At 39.9% G+C, this 17,578-nt stretch overlaps 1 pseudogene; it reads right to left on the reverse strand.

Moving 5' to 3' along the window:
* Window positions 1-13,560: 13,560 nt before the first annotated feature.
* LOC708708 (small ribosomal subunit protein eS7 pseudogene) lies at window positions 13,561-16,314 on the reverse strand (annotated as a pseudogene).
* Between the last annotated feature and the right edge of the window lie 1,264 nt (window positions 16,315-17,578).

Raw genomic sequence — 17,578 nt, forward strand, 5'->3', positions numbered from 1 at the left:
ACATCAGCTTGTCCCAGTTCAAATCAGAGGTAGATTAACATGGCTGACAATTGCTTAATCTGGAAGGTTACTTTTCCAGAAGACCCAAAAACACCTGCTCCTCATTCTAACTCACCTACTCACTAGCTTTATGATCCATGTAAACTTCCTTGCCCTCTGAGTCTCAGTGTTCTCGTCTGTAAAATAGAGATGATATCTATGTACTAAACAAAACGCCTGATAGCATAGTAGGTACTCAAAGAAGGGGGGCTACTTTATTAAGTTATTCAGAAGTATTGTTATTTAAACTCGGCCTCTTGGAGACACAATGCATTACAGAAAAAAAAAAAAAAAAAGAATTTCTGACAAGGGAGCACCTGTGGGGTGGTGCAAACTACATTTAATTCTAACCACAAAGCCGCTCTGCCTTGACCTGGTGATCCCACTACTTAAAACCCTATGTACGAACAAAAATCTGCACACTAATGAACAGAATAAATATAAAAACAAAATTAAAAAAAAACGGAAAAGTCAACTCAAGATTTCTGGGTAGATTTGTTGACCATTGTGGATAGTTTCTATGCTTTGCTGAATATCTAACACTAATTAGTTGTCTCGGAACACAGCTAAATGGGGCTCCATCACTTGCCAAGAAACAAAGAATGATGCTCCAAGATCCACAGGAGTAAAAATCACTGCAAGGTCCCCTTCCTGCCATTTTAGGATTTAAAATATCTGTGAAAAATGGAGGGGCTTTTTTTGAGTCATTGATAGAGAAATAACATAGATCCTAAGGCTTCCTTCAACCTCTGCCTGCCCCATGACTGCCCCGCTGCAGGCTTGGTCCTGCCCAGTCCCTGAGCTGGTGAGAATGAAGCCTGGTGTCCACTAGGCCCTTAGCTCTAAAAGCGGGTGTCTGGTTTGGGGTTCGATGCCTTACACTGTTATCCATTGCCCAGGGAGCTGCAGGCCTCTCTATAAACCTGTAATCTGTGTCCATGGGGTTGATTTTCTTGCCTGGTTCCTGATTTATGTCTGAATCTTGTCTAATCCTAGAAGATTTCCTTGCTCTCCGCTGATTTGGCAGGGGTTTAAACACCAAGCCTGGCTCCTGTTGCTCTTCTCCAGTGAGCTGGACCCTGCCCTCTCTCTCTGGTCTCTGCCTCCTGCAAAATGAACTTTCCTGAAACCGAAAGGAACCAATCCATCATATATGGTCAGTGTCAGAGACTGTGCCCTCAATACTTAAAGTTTCAAGACCTTTGGAAACCGATGTCATCGCTGTCTTGCCCTGGGTGTCACATCCCCCAGGGATTTGGCATTAGGATGACTGCTCCTTACCTGGGGCAGGCCTACCATCAGGTTGGTTTACTCCTTTGCAACTTTGTCTATTAGAGGCGTACCCCAGTTTCCCCACATAGCCGGTGCCTACGGACTTGCCTTTGAACTCCCATCTTCTTAGGAACCAGAGTTATTTGCTCTCCATTCACTTATTTATTCCCATGGCTCCATCTTTAATTTTGTCCAATGTGCATAATGTATAAAGTTCCATCATGAGGCATTTATCCTGAGGCCACCTGATGCCCAACTTTCTTTCTTTCTTTCCTTTCTTTCCACTTATTTATTCCCATGGCTCCATCTTTTAATTTTGTCCAATGTGCATAATGTATAAAGTTCCATCATGAAGCATTTATCCTGAGGCCACCTGATGCCCAACTGTCCAATGTGCATAATATATAAAGTTCCATCATGAGGGATTTATCCTGAGGCCACCTGATGCCACCTTTCTTTCTTTCTTTCTCTCTTTCTCTCTTTCTCCCTCCCTCCCTTTTTTTATTTTTTGGACAGAGTCTTGCTTTGTTACCCAGGCTGGAGTGCAGTGGCACAATCTCGGCTCACTGCAAGCTCCGACTCCCGAGTTAACATCATTCTCCTGCCTCAGCCTCCCAAGTAGCTGGTACTACAGGTGCCCGCCACCACGCCAGGCTAATTTTTTTTTTTTTTTTTTTTTTTTGTATTTTTAGTAGAGAGGGGGTTTCACCGTGATAGCCAGGATGGTCTCGATCTACTGACCTGGTGATCTACCCATCCTGGCCTCCCAAAGTGTTGGGATTACAGGCGTGGGCCACCGCGCCCGGCCTTTTTTTTCGTTTTTTGAGACGGAGTTTTGCTCGTCACTCAGGCTGGAGTGCAGTGGCACGATCTCGGCTCACTGCAACCTCCGCCTCCCGAGTTCACGCCAGTCTCTTGCGTCAGCTCCTGAGTAGCTGGGACTACAGGCGCCCGCCACCAGGCCTGGCTAATTTTCTATATTTTTAGTAGAGACGGGGTTTCACCATGTTGGGCAGGTTGGTCTCAACCTCCTGACCTCAGGTAAGTCGCCCGCCTCGGCCTCCCAAAGTGCTGGGATTACAGGCGTGAGCCACTGCGCCCGGCCTATGCCCAACTTTCAAAGCCACTCTGGTACTTCATAGCAGTGATTATGCATACAAGAGAAAACAGGAAACAGCAATAGCAACACTAGGTTGAGTGTGGACACAGTGCACTGGGCATGTGGGTCAGTTTCTCAGCTGGCTAAGGAAATCCTGCACACCAACTTGAGAGTCTTCAGATTTCAAAACTGCACGTAAGCCCTGCAGTATGATTCTCCAAATCCTTTCCGGCAGTCGCAAACCCGCAAATCAGTGTTTCCCTGTTTGTGTGTTTCTCATTGGCTTCCGTGTCATATCCAGCATGGGAAAATTGAGTTCATTTTCACAAGTGATTCATTTGCCATGACTGGAACCCAATGAATACAATGTGCAGAAGCTGAGATATGCTGCCTTTGTGTTCAGTTCTGGCCCGAGCTTCCCCAAAGCAAAACTGAGCCTTCCTATTGGCCATGGTTAACAATAATTTACATTTTGTACATATGAAGTTATCATTAAAGAACCAAAGTGAACTACATTTGATGCTGTAGAGGCAGGTCATTAAGCTGACAGAGGAGGGTTCTGGGAGAGCCAACAGCACTGACATCAGCCATTCTTCTCATTCTTAATTTTAGAGGTTTTGAGGAACTTATCATACAAATGCTTTTTGTTTATTTTTCTTTTCTTGAGTTTCCATTTTACTTCTAATTTAAGCATGGAGGCTATGTTATTATCAATTTGTAAATGACTTCCTGAATTACATTTAAAATATTAGGTTTTGTCATCTTTCTACTCTATAGAAGTTTCTATGTTAGGAACAACTACTTTTTAAAAATCCGGTTTCATAAAGAATGTTTCAATACTTCTCTTAATATAGGTATAAGTCTAGATATTTTGGACTTCTAAGCCTTTGTGACATCTGGTAGATAAAGTCACTTAAAAGTTTCTAAGTAAATATTACCTCGTTTGATATTTTTCCAAATCTGAATACAACACTAGTAACTTTGGTTAGAGACATAGGAAGATGAAAGAAAGAAAGAAAGAAAGAAAGAAAGAAAGAAAGAAAGAAAGAAAGAAAGAAAGAAAGAAAGAAAGAAAGAAAGAAAGAAAGAAAGAAAGGAGGGAGGGAGGGAGGGAGGGAGGGAGGAAGGAGAAAGAAAGGAAGAAAGAAAGAAAGAAAGAAAAAGAAAAAGAAAGAGAAAGAAAGAAGGAAAAGAAGGAAAGAAGGAAAGAAAGAAAGAGAGAGAGAGCGAGGGAGGGAGGGAGGGAAGCAAGCCTGAATTTAATACATTTATGTTCCTACTTTACGTATAGTATTATCCAAGTGACTTAGGATAAAACTTTAAGCATTTATTCATGGACTCACTCAGCACTGCTATTGATCCTCTACCATGTACCAGGCACCCTGCTAGCTGCTAGACAGTGGCCTACCCTAGTGAATATATCATGAGGAATGCCTGCTTCCTAGAACTTGTAATCAGTGGATTCAGAGAACCCCAAGTTACTATTTACTATATATATTCATGGTGATTACTGCTTTACATGGATTATTATTTAATCTTCAAAGCCATTATTATCTATTTTTTTAAATTTTTGTAACTTTTAAGTTCGGGGTACATGTGCAGGATGTGCAGCTTTGTAACATAAGTAAATGTATGTCATGGGGGTTTGTTATGCAGGTTATTTCATCACCGAGGTATTAAGCCTAATGTCCATTAGTTATTCTTCCTGATCCTCTCCCTCCTCCCACCCTCCACTCTCTGATAGGCCCCCGTGTCTGTTGTTCCCCTCAATGTGTGCATATGTTCTCATCATTTAGCTCCCACTTATAAGTGAGAACTGGCTGTATTTGGTTTTCTGTTCCTGTGTTAGTTTGCTAAGGATAACGGCCTCCAGCTCCATTTGTGTCCCTACAAATGACATGATCCCATTCTTTTTAATGGCTGTATAGTATTCCACATATATATACACCATATTTTCTTTATCTAGTTTATCATCGATAGGCATTTAGGTTGATTCCATGTCTTTGTTATTGTGAATAAATAGCAAATCATAAACATACATGTCCATATGTCTTTATAATAGAATGATTTATATTCCTTTGGGTATATACCCAGGAATGGAATTGCTGGGTCTAATGGTATGTCTGTCTCTAGGTCTGAGAAACTGCTACACTGTCTTCCACAATGGTTGAACTAATTTACACTCCAACAGTGTATAAGCATGTCATTTTCTCTACAAGCTAGTCAGCAACTATTATTTTTTGGCTTTTTAATAATAGTCATTCTGACCAGTGTCAGATGGTATCTCATTGTGGTTTAGATTTATATCTCTCTAATGATCATTGATGTTGAATTTTTTTCATATGACTGTTGGCCACGTGCATGTCTTCTTGAGAAATGTCTGTTTATGCCCTTTGCTCACTTTTTAATGGGGTTATTTTTTCTTGTGAATTTGTTTAAGTTCCTTATAGATGCTGGATATTAGACCTTTGTCGGATGGGTAGATTGAAAAAATTTTCTCCCATTCTGTAGGCTGTATGTTCACTCTTTTGATAGTTTCTTTTGCTATGCAGAAACTCTTTAGTTTAATTAGATCCCATTAATCAATTTTTGCTTTTGTTGCAATCGCTTTTGCAAAGCCATTATTGTTTCTGTTTTACATGGAACCTGAGACAAGAGAGGTATGTAGCATACATGAAATTGCACAGTAAGTGGTGAAAGCAGAATTTCTATCCAGATGCAGTCTAACTACAATGCTGCTGGGTGAAGAAGAAGATATGATTCCTCCCTTCCGTTTTCTTATTAGCTAAAGAATAAACAAAATCAGGTATATGAAGGTCGGTAGTGGAGGTACTCCCTAAGTTGCCCAGACATTCTCATGGATTAGTGAGTAATAATCGGGATAATGTGGGCAGGGAGGAGGGCAGTATTTGAAGTGGAGATCTATGATGACTCATTCTCTGGGGCAGCGCCGGATAAGCTTGATTCCTCACCTTAAAGCAGACCTTGTCCTCCACAGCAGGACTTTCAATTCATTTCTCCTTCCCAGCGTTTTGCATTTCAGAACTGAGAAGTGCTTCAGGGAACAAAATTTCTATGGATGCACTACAGGTAAGGAAATCAGGCTGTGGGACACTGAGACTGACCATCTGAAGAGCTGTATAAAACCCTGGGTTCAGACAGTGAAGGGCAATTTTTTTTCTTCTTTTTTCTTTTCTTTCTTTTCTTTTTCTTTTCTTTTCTTTTTTTTTTTTTTTTTTGAGACTGCATTGTTTTTGAGACTGAGTCTCACTCTGTCATCCAGGTTGGAGTGCAGTGGTCAGTCCTGGCTCACTACAACTTCTGCCTCCCAGGTTCAAGCAATTCTCTGGCCTCAGCCTCCCGAGTGGCTGGGATTACAAGCATGCACCACCAGACCTGGCTAATTTTTGTATTTTTAGTAGAGATGTGGTTTCACCATGTTGGCCAGGCTGGTCTCAAACTCCTGGCCTCTAGTGATCCACCCTTCTTGACCTCCTAAAAGTGCTGGAATTACAGCCATGAGCCAGCATGCCCAGCTGGGTCATTTTCTTTTTATGTATATATATTTTTTCAGTTGAAAATCTGAGATTGAAAACCAAATGAATGAATGGAGAAATCTCACATGCTTCATGCCAAGAGTCACTCATTACAGAGCAGGAGAAAGCCTTCCTTTCATTGAAATAAACTATTACAAATGAAAAAGGATCTTGGCGGAGAGTTTACTTATGCGTCTCAGGTGAAATCATCACCCACATTCTGCACTGAGGCTGTCAAGCTTCCTCAGGAGACAGCACTCCGTCTGTCTCAAGTGAAGTTAATCTCCTTTCTATCTTTTTAAAACTAAGGTGAGCAGATGTTTCTTTTCAAATCAAAATGTTCTTAGTCTTTGACTTATGTAGTGAGCTACATACTGAAGAGCATAAAACACTTAACACTAAAAGAAAACTACATACTCTATTCAGTTCAAGGAAACAAAATGGAAAATAAGCTAAATGCAGAGCTTTTTATTACCATTAAATAGTTGATCAAAATAAGCAGAGTTAAATAAAAGGGGCAAATCTGAGTAAATAAAGTTTTCATTTATGCCCAGGAATATAAATATATATAAATATAAGATAGAAGTCATGTTGATCATTCCGTCGTTTCCCAACAGATAGTTGAGGAATTTCTTTCCAATATTTTTATTGCACCACCTGGTGGAATATTTGCCATATGATTGATATTTGAGAAGCAAATAAGTGCTGATTCCATTCCTCTTCACCTTTTTTTGTGTTTTACTTAGAAGGTTGGTTAAATTAGGGAGAATTTCATGTTGTTATTTCTAGTCTCTTTTATGAGTAACTTGCCTTGCCTTTCAGTTAAGTGTTCATAGAGAAAAATGACTAAATTACTCATTGTGGAAGTACACATCAACATATGTAATGGGATATTATTAATCATTAAACAAGAAGGAGGCTCTGGTGCATGCTACCACATGGATAACCTTGGAAACATCATGCTAAATGAAATAAGTCAGATACAAAAGTGCAACTATTGCATGATTCCACTTATATGAAGTTCCTAGAATAAGAAACTTCATAGATAGAATGTGGCCTAGAGTTTACCAAGAGCTGGATATAGTGGGGAATGGGGAGTTAATTGTTAGTGGGCACAGAATTTCACTTTGGAATGATAAAAAGTTCTGAAAAAGATTGTGGTGCTATTTGCATAACAGTGTGACTGCACTTAATGTCACTGACTCATACACTTAAAAATGGTTGAAATGGTAAATTTTACATTACATTCGTATTTTTTTTCCAACTTTTATTTTACATTCAGGGTGTGTATGTGCAGATTTGTTACGTGGGTAAACTGTGTGTCGTGGGGATTTGGTATACAGATTATTTTGTCACCCAGGTAGTGGCCATAGTACCCGATAGGTAGTTTTTCAACCCTCATTTTCCCTCCACCCTCAAGGTAGGCCTTGGGTCTATTGTTCCCTTTTTTGTGTCCATATGTACTTAATATTTAGCTCCCACTTATAAATGAGAACATGCAATATCTGGCTTCCTGTTCCTGCGTTAATTCACTTAGAATAAAGGCCCCTAGCTCCATCTGTGTTGCTGCAAGGGATATAATTTTGTTCCTTTTTATGACTGTATAATATTCCATAGTGTATACGTACCACATTTTCTTTATCTAGTCCACCACAATATTTTAAAATTGCCAAATAAAGTACACATGAACATACATTTTACATACTTAATTCCTAAGTAACAAATAATTTTGTTAGAATTCTTTATAAGAAGTTCAAATTCTAAATCTTAACCTCATATATATGTTGAGAGAATCAAAGTAGCTCTGGAAATATTTAAGAAATTAAGAGTAAGAAGGCAGAGAAAAAAATGGTGAACACCAGCTCTGTTAACCATACAGCTTTGGACAGTGTGAGGAGACCAATGACTTCAAAGTGCCCTCAAAAATATTGACAGGATAGAGAGTTAGCAGCATTTTGGATTTGTCTGAGAATTAAAATGTCCTTTTAATTTATTTTCCAATTTAAAAAATTATGGTAAAACACATATAATGTAAACTTTACCATCTTAATCATTTTCAAGTATACAGTTCAGTGGTATTAAATACATTCATGATGTGTCACTATCACCACCATCCATCTCCCGAATGAACCCTTTTTATCTTGTAAAACTGAAATCCTACACTCACTAAATAATAACTTCCTATTACTCCCTTAACCTTGGCACCTGGCAACCACCATTCTACTTTCTGCCTCTATGATTTTGACTATGCTGAGTACATCATATTAGTGTAATCATATAGTATTTGTCTTTTGTGACTGGCTTATTTCATTTATAAAGTCCTCAAGGTTCATCCATGTTGTAGCATATATCAGAATTTCCTTCATTTTAAAGACTAAATCATGAAAGAATAAAAAATCTGAATATACCTGTAACTTGTAAGTGGAGTAAATTGATAATCAAAAATTTTCCAATTGAGAAAAGCCATGGACCTGATAGTTTCACTGGTAAATTCTATCAAATATTTAAAGAACTATCATCAATTTTTACTGAACTTTTCTAAAAACTTGAAGAGAAGGGAACACCTCCTAACTCCTCAGAGTCCTATACCAAAACCAGACAAAGACACTATCAGAAAACAAAACTACAGACCAGTAGCCCTCATGTATATTGATGCAAAAATACTAAAAAAAAAAAAAAAAAAAAAAAAAAAAAAAACCAAATTCAGCAGCATACTAAAAAGATTATACACTATGACCAAGTGGAATGAATTCTTGGAAAGCAAGGATGGTTCAACATATGAATATCAATCAATGTAATACATTACATTTACAGAATGAAGGAAAAAACATATAATCATCTCAATGTATGCAGAAAAGGCATTTAACAAAATTCAAAACTCATTCATGGTAATAACACTTAGCAAACTAGGAATAGAAGGAAATAACCTCAAAATAACAAAAGCCACATATGAAAAAACCCCCAGCAAACATATTCAATGGTGAAAGACTAAAAGTTTTTCTCTAGGATTGGGAACAAGACAAGGATGTCCACTTTCACCAATTCTAATCAACATAGTACTAGAAGATCTATTCAGAGAACCTAGGCAAGAAAAAAGAAAGGGCATTCAAGTAAGAAAGGAAGAAGTAAAATTATCTCTGCAGATGACCAGATATTACATTCCTAAAGATTTCACACAAAGTTGTTAGAACTAACAAATGAATTCAGCATATAGGATACAAAGTGACAAATAAAAAAATCAGCTGCATTTTATATACTAATAATGAACAATTAAAAAGGAAATTACGAAAACAGTTCCACTTATAATAGCATCAAACATAATAAAATACTTAGGAATTAATTTAACCAAGAAGATGACAGATTAGTATAATGAAAACTACAAACTACTGCTGAAAGAAATTAATGAAGACATAAATAAATGGAACCACATCCCATGTTCACAGATTGGAGGACTTAATATTGTTAACATGTTAATACTACATAAGGTGATCCATAGATCAATGTATTCCCTATAAAAATCCCAACGACACTGCAGAAATAAAAAAAACCCTCACTTTAAAATTTACATGCAATCTCAAGGGACGTGGAATAGCAAAAACAATCTTGAAAAATAACAAAACTGGAGGACTCACACTTTCTTATTCCAAAACTTACTGCATAGCAACAGTAATCAAAACAGTGTTGTACTGTCTTAAAGAGAGACAAATAGACCAATAGAATAAACTGGAGGGCTCAGAAATAATTCCTCACATACATGGTAAAATCATTTATGACAAGGGTGCCAAGACCATTCAATGGAGAAAGGACAGTCTTTTCAACGAATGGTGGTGGGAAAATTATACATCCATATGCAAAAGAATGAAGCTGAACCCTTACCTAACACCATATTCAAAAATTACCTTAAAATGTATCAAAGACCTAAACGTAAGACATAAAACTCTAAAACTCTTAAACAAAAACACAAGCAAATGATTCAGAACATTGGATTTGGCAGTGATTTCTTAAGTATGACACTAGAGACACAAGAAATTAAAAAAAGACCATAAAATTAAAAAAAAAATGCACACCAATGGTTGACCTTCTGACTTAATTTAGAAAGTTGAAATCACAAGGAATTACTTTTTAACTGTCATGATTTAAAAGTAAACATATTGAAGTTTTAACTTTGCATTTAATTTTATATGATGAATTTATAAGTACTCGAGAGAAGAGAGGAAGTGTCATCTTTTTTGCATAAGAATGTAATTTCAGAAATGTAATGACGCAAAATTTTGAATCCTTATGAGGTGTATCTGCATGGGCTAAAGTACGTGTGGAATGGCTCTCCTGGGAGCTCTGTCACAAAGGAACTCTCTTGTTGACAATTCAACTTCTACATCGATAGGGCTCCACTGTTCTGGAACGCAATTTGACCATTCTTTAAAATGTTAAGCATAGTATTACCATATAACACCTCTGTATTATAATTGCCCTACATCTAAGGGCAATCAAATTGAAAAATTTATTCCAATGAAAGAAAAATAACATTTGGAGGCTTAATGCAAAGTTTTATGGTACTAATGCAAAATCACACCTAGTACTTCTAGGTATATAGAATTTAATTGCCCTGGGATATAGGACAATTTAACTGTCCTGAATATAGGGCAATTGTAACACAAGGGTGTTAATTGTTAATTGCCCTATATCTAAAAGCAATTCCACCCTTAGACATACCCAAGAGAAATAAAAACAGATGTTCCTATCAAAACTTAGACGTAAATGTTCAAAGTAGCATTATTCATAATAGCCAAAAAGTGAAAATAATGGAAATGTCCATCAACAGATGTGTGAATAAATGGAATGTACCAATATTCATACAATGGAATACTACTCAGAAACAAAAAGGAAGTGCTGATCCATGTTATAACATTGACAAACCTTGAAAACATTATGCCAAGTGAAATAAGTCAATCACAAAGACTATACACTGTATAATTCCATTATGGAATATCTCCAGCAAAGGTAAATCTAGACAGCCAGAAAATAAATTAGTGTTTGCCTACGGCCAGGAGTAAGAGGTTGGGAAGTAACTGATAATAGGTATGAGGACTCTTTTGGAGTTGATAAAAATGTTCCAAAATTGTGGTGTTGGTTGCATAACTGTGAATGCACTAAAGCCAATGAATACTACAATTTAAATTGGGAATTACATAGAATGTAAATTATATTTCAATAAAGTTGTTAAAATGGGGGCTCTAGTATTCTGATTTTTTTAAAAAATATGTATTTTGGAGATAATATTTGGTTGTAAGTTGGTGAAATTATACACCTAGATGTACTAGGTTTGCTTTCACATTAGTAGCAAAAAATTAATTTGCATTAAGCCTCCAAATGTTTTTTTCATCTTTTATTAGAATAAAGAAGTTAAAAATTTACCTTCTGTAAAATTAAATCCATTAAATTGCTTCAGGAGTTAGAGTTATTTAAAAAATATTTTTATATTTATAGTATAATAAGAGAAGGGGGTCTTGCTGTGTTGCGCAGGCTGATCTTGAACTCCTGGACTCAAGCACTCAGCCTCCCGTAGTGCTGGGATTTCAGGCATGAGCCATTATGTCTGACCTGATGCTTATATTTTTGATTGAGGAATAGAAACTTAGTGTTAGATGAATTAGTGACTGCAAGGCTTGACAAGACACAATGGCAATCTGAAGGCAGCATGAGCTGCCCACCACAAGCTCTTGTATAACACGTGCCCCTTAGAGAAAAATCCTAAAATTGCTACCAAGAAAACTCACAGATGTGCCCCTCACCCACGAAATATAATCATAAAAGTTTAATTGTAAATTGCAAGCCAATTTTATTCTTAACTTTATAAGACAAAAGAAAAAACAAAAACAAAAACAAAAAGAAAACAAAAAAACTTCTATCAGCCCAACCTGGGGCTGAGGATAGAATTAAGCCCTAATGGTTGAAGGCATCTATGGTCTAGAATGGTTCTCGTTTTCTACCATTTTACGGAGAGCCAAGACTCGAATTATTTTCCGCATTTGGTGATGCAAATAACTTTGGTTAAGAAAGATACTCATTTCTTTGCCTTTTGAGATATGATCCTAATTTTCCAAATACAGCTGTTTTTTTCATATGTCACGCAATAAACAGTACTTTCACAAGGCACACAGCTGAAAAAGAACACAATCTTCTCAGTTTTAGACCTAAGAATTAGAAACTGTGAAAGTCCACAATTAACTCCATTTTTTAAGAGACTCTAGCAAAACTGGATAATAGCAATTTTCACAATTATCATACAATCCTTTTGGTGATTTGTCGATATCTTTTATTTCTGTTCTCCCAGAAGACCAGATCTTTAGAGCATCGTCAGAGAAAAGGTAAAATTCACCAGCATGCTCATTTTTCAGAAAAACATATTTGTTTGAGGCCATCTTACTTTAAAATTAAATGTTTAACAAAAACACCACCATTAAGATACAGTCATATCAGTGTGGGTTTTTTTGTCCATATAATTATTGTTTTGTAAATTGTTTTGTAAAAGTCCTGTCATTAAGCTTTAGTTCCATAGAAACTAATATTCTGAAACACCTACCTTTTAACAGCACTAGGAACCTCTTCAACGTTCATAAATCTCATGCTTGGAGCTGACCAAGAGGAAAGAGAGCCGTGGAGAGCGCCTGGGTTCAGCCATTCTGGCGATGGATAAAGGTCTTCTCAAGTCTCTGCTGCTGTGTGTGTTGGGCAGCAGAGCTTCCTGCCTCCAATTAACTGGTAAATAATATTACAGTCTGGGCTGTTCTGAGCCCAGCTAAGATGGTTTTAGAGTGCTGTTTCTCAGAGAGGATACAGAAAGCTAATCAGAATTGTCAGTGTAATTCCTCTCTGCTCAGCGTCTGGAAAGGAGCCTTGTTTATTTCAAATTGCTGTGCTCAAGAAATTTCATTTTGCCATGGTTCACCAGAAACAAAGGTGAACCCACAACGAGTAGTAAGAAAATCTCAAGACGTTGTTAACCGTGTTAAATAAAGTTCAGTTCTTCTAAATTAGACTAACTGAGTACCTACTACTGCATATAAAAAGCACCAGCTTGGAATCTGAAGACAGCAAGAGGAATAAGATGATGTCCATTTTGTAAGACAGGTGAAGGGATTGGTGCCATTAGGTAAGACACAACCTTCCTTTGGGCCTTAGCTGCCTCACCTGCGAAAGGTGAGGATTTGACCATTTGCTTTCTAAGGTTCTTTTCAGGTTAGAAAGCATTTTAAAAAGCAAACAAGTCTAGGCGCTGTGGCTCACGCTTATAAACCCACCACTCTGGGAGGCTGAGGCAGGCGGATCACCTGAGGTCAGGAGTTCGAGGTCAGCCTGGTCAACATGGTGAAACCCCATCTCTCCTAAAAATACAAAAATTAGCTGGATGTGGTGGTGCATGCCTGTAATTCCAGCTATGCCAGAGCCTGAGGCAGGAGAATCACGTGAACTTAGCAGGCAGAGGGTGCAGGGAGCTGAGGTTGTGCCACTGTACCCCAGCCTGGGCAACAAGAGCAAGATTCCATCTCAAAAAAAAAAAAAAAAGTAAATAAATAACAGAATGTCCTTATTCCAGCCATCCCTAGAAAACAGAGTTAGCTTTACCTTAAATTCCATATTTTAAATGATAGTCATATACATAAAAGACAAGCGTCTACTGGTCATATTGTTGAAATGATTCTTTGTCGTTTCTATCAGAATTTTGCAGATTCTATTTTTTGCTGTCAACTTTTCTCACTCCACCAAGCAGGATAAGCCACTTTTTTTTTTTCTGTTAATATACTTTATTTAGTCATTTTTGTTTATAGTTGAAACTGGGAATTCAAAATTTATATCCTTGCCTGTGAGCTTCATATAGACACCAGAAAAAGTTTTAACGTTGTGTTCCACATTGTTTGCTGTGCTTTGTCCAAATGAGCCTTTATGAGATGCTGCCATCCAGTTTCACGTGGATTCTCTTGTCCACAATTTCACTTGGGAAGACCAAGTGTTCGGGGATTGAGTCATGCGTGACTTTCAGGGTATGGCACCTGGGATGCTTTTGCTTATTTTTTTGTGTGGCTTTTCAGGTTGGCTTAGGCAGAATTCTCCTCTGAGCAATAAAGACAACATGCTTCCCCCTAAACTTTTTCTCTAATTCACACACTAGCCAGACTTGGATTTTCTGGAAAGATTTCAGGTGAGCAATGGGAACAAAGATTATGATAGCTTTCCCACCACCATCATCTTCAGTTTCCTTGGCTGCTGTAATATTCAGCTCCCTGAACTGAGCCTTGAGGTCCAAGTTAATCTCCAGCTCCAGAAGAGCCTGGGAGATACCGGACTTTGAACTTGTCTGGCTTCTTGCTCTTGGGCTTCGTGATCCTGGCATTTGACTGAACATGGCCTTCTCCTTGCTGAGTGCCACCTTAGGAAGAGTAAAACCACATTTTAAAACCAATTTGTCAGGAATTCATAATCATTTTCTAGCTAAGATAGGATGAGACCCCTTTTCTTCCCTACACATTTGTAGACATCTAAAACCCTATCCCATGTGGGGATGATGGAGTGTACAGGGGCTACCTTGGTTAGTGTGGCAGAGTTAGCATGCTGGGAAGGTTTCTTACCCAGAGTTGCAGGTGACCGCAGTCAAGGCTGTGCACAGAACCAAGAGCAGATGACGGCAGATTGGCCAGAAAAGGGAGAGCCAATGGGCTACCAAAAGCATTATCAGGCTGGGTGTGGTGGCTCACACCTGTAATCCCAGCACTTTGGGAGGCCAAGGCAGTGGATCACCTGAGGTCAGTAGTTCAAGACCAGCCTGGCCAATATGGTGAAACCCTGTTTCTACAAATAATACAAAAACTAGCCGGATGTGGTGGCACATGCCTGTAATCCCAGCTACTCGGGAGGCTGAGGCAGGAGAGTTACTGGAACCCGGGAGGGAGAGGTTGCAGTGAGCCAAGATCACGCCACTGCACTCCAGCCTGGGCAACAGAGCAAGACTCCATCTCAAAAAAAAAAAAAAAACCAACAAAAAAAAAGCAGTATCAGAGGTGTTCCCTGAGACTTAAAGTAACACACATTACGACAATCATGGAGACTAAGAAAACAGAGAAGGCAAAGCAGGAGGCTGATTCTGGAAAATACCTGGTCGCCCAGGCTGGAGTGCAGTGGTAGGTCCAGGCTGGGAGATGCTGTGGGCAGATAATCAGGTCTAAAGGGCTGGCAGGAGAGACAGGTGTGGGAGCTTGGAGGACTGAGACTTGGGGTACAGAAGGATGTGGCAGAGCACTGTATGTGTCATCCTTGAACAAAGACGAAGACCACCTGTTCGAGCCTCGGGAGCTTCATTTGGAAGCTGAGGCAGAGTCATTGACCTGACTGTAGTGATGTGGCCTCATGAGTGAACTGGACCCCAGTACCAGTGCTGGCAGTAAAGGGACAAGAAAATGTTCTAAGGCTCCCATCAATGACTCTGGATCTCATGGGTGTTGCTCCTTTGCCCTGCTAGGACCTGAGAGAGCTGATGCCTTGAAGTCATTCAACAGAGGTGTTTTGCTCATGGTTGTCCTCCCTTGGGTGCAGGGCTAGCACTGGCCTCCAGGGAGGCAGTGCCCACAGTGCTCTGCTGGAGCAACTGGAGCCAGGGAGGAGCCACCCATGGGTCATTCTGGCCATTTTCTTGCCACCAACCAGACCTCACTTCCTGTTGTGAGCTTTCATCTCCACAGTGTGAGCTGGTCAGATGGAGGAAAGTTGGGACGAGGGCCTTGAGATCCTCTCATTTACTCATTCAGTAACTAGGTCCCAAGCACTTATCTTGTTCCAGGGCTAAGTATGGTCAGGGTCTCTGAATGAATGAATGACATGACCCTTGTCCTCCAGGAGCTCACAATCTGGAGGGGAGGAGGAGGGACAGACCATTAAAACAGAAGAAAAGTGCGAGCATAAAATTGAAATAAAGCACAGTGCTATGAAGGGGAGATGAAGATCACTTCAAGGGTGGGAGATGGGTCTGAAAAGACCTCACTGAGGTGACATTTATGCTGAGAAGGATAATTGGGACCACCCCTGCAAAAGACTGAGACCAGTATGCCATGGGAAGAATCAATAGCCAAAAAGTCCAGAAAAAAGTGAGTTTGGCCAGAGAGGAGGCAGAAAGAAGGCCAGTGTGGCTGGAGAGGGCTTGTGAGTAGAGGAGGGGAGGGAGGGTAAAGGCAGGGGTGGATGCTGGATGTCCCTGTGTTAGTGATCTACAGCTGTAAGAAAGCATTACCCCAATCTTAGAGGCTTACAATGAACATGTAGATCTTCCTTTTTCAGGGCCTGGGAATCCAGCAGGACTTCTCTGGGTGCTTCTGCCATGATATCTCTCAGGAGGCTGGGGCTGTGGTCTCAGCTGAGGCTCAAGTGGGGCTGGATCCAATGCTAAGCTCACTCATATAGTTACTGGAAGGATTCAGTTAGGACTGATGGCCTGAGCTCCCCTCTGTCCGTTGCCCTCTCTATATCCTAGGACACATGAACCTCTCCATAGGGCAGCTCATAACACAGCAGCTGATTCTCCAGAGTCAGGGATCTGAGAGGGGGAGAGACAGAGAGAGGACAACACAGAGAAAGGAAAGGAGAACAGAGAAGGGAAACAGCAAGATACTAGTCACAGTCGTTTTATAACGGAATCTTGGAAGTGACATCTCATCCCTTCTGCCATACTCTATTGGTTAGAAGTGAGTCACTAAGTCAGTCCACACTCCAGGGGAGGACATGACACAAGGATGTGTCCACCAGGAAGTGGGGCAACCTTTTGGAGCCATTGAGGTGGCTCCTATCACATAGGCTGAGATGTGGCCCTTGGGTCTGAATCTAAACACACATTTAACCATTGCAAGCTTTTATGAGGATGACAATATCAGAATTTATTAAATTTCAGCCCTCTAATAGTACACACAGGAAAATGAGGCCAGGAGGAATGGGACATTTCAAAGATCACATGGCAGGAACCCAGGCCTCTTTTTAGTTGTATTCCAGGATAATTCCTACCATCCCTTCATGCATTTCATGTCTAATTTGTCCATTACCTACATGCGATACCAGCCCACAGGTTTCTTAAGTGTTATCTCACACATGCCTGATGACATCCCTAGGGAGTTGATGCCAGGATGATCTCCATTGTGCAGGAGAGGAGGCTTGGGGAGACATTGAGAGGCACAGTGGCTTTGCCCAGAGTCACATAAGTGGTAAGGAGGAGGAGCTGGGTCTGAACCTACATCTGTCTATTCCAAGGTGGGACCCTGGCTGCACCCAGGCCTTCCACAGGGGCTGTAGGGAGGCAGGGTTGGTGAAATTCTGTACATCTATGGAGGGTCATGGGGTAGGGGGTGTGTAGACAGTAGTCCACAGGGTCATTTGCAGTCTTCTAATCAGGGAGGAGACTCAGGTAAGGGAACCCCAGGATGTACAGAAGGTGTGGACAGCACCCTGCTGAGAAATCTGGCTGGAACCTCAACAGTGATGTCCAGCCAGGTCTCAGGGGTCAGGCTGCTCCCCTCCCCACTTCAGAGTAAACATCAACATGACTGACATTCCACGTGCCTTCCAATGACAAAACCTTCCCCCTGCCTATCAGAGA

The sequence above is a fragment of the Macaca mulatta genome, chromosome 1, assembly GCF_049350105.2.
Source record: "Macaca mulatta isolate MMU2019108-1 chromosome 1, T2T-MMU8v2.0, whole genome shotgun sequence".
Taxonomy (NCBI): Eukaryota; Metazoa; Chordata; class Mammalia; order Primates; family Cercopithecidae; genus Macaca; species Macaca mulatta.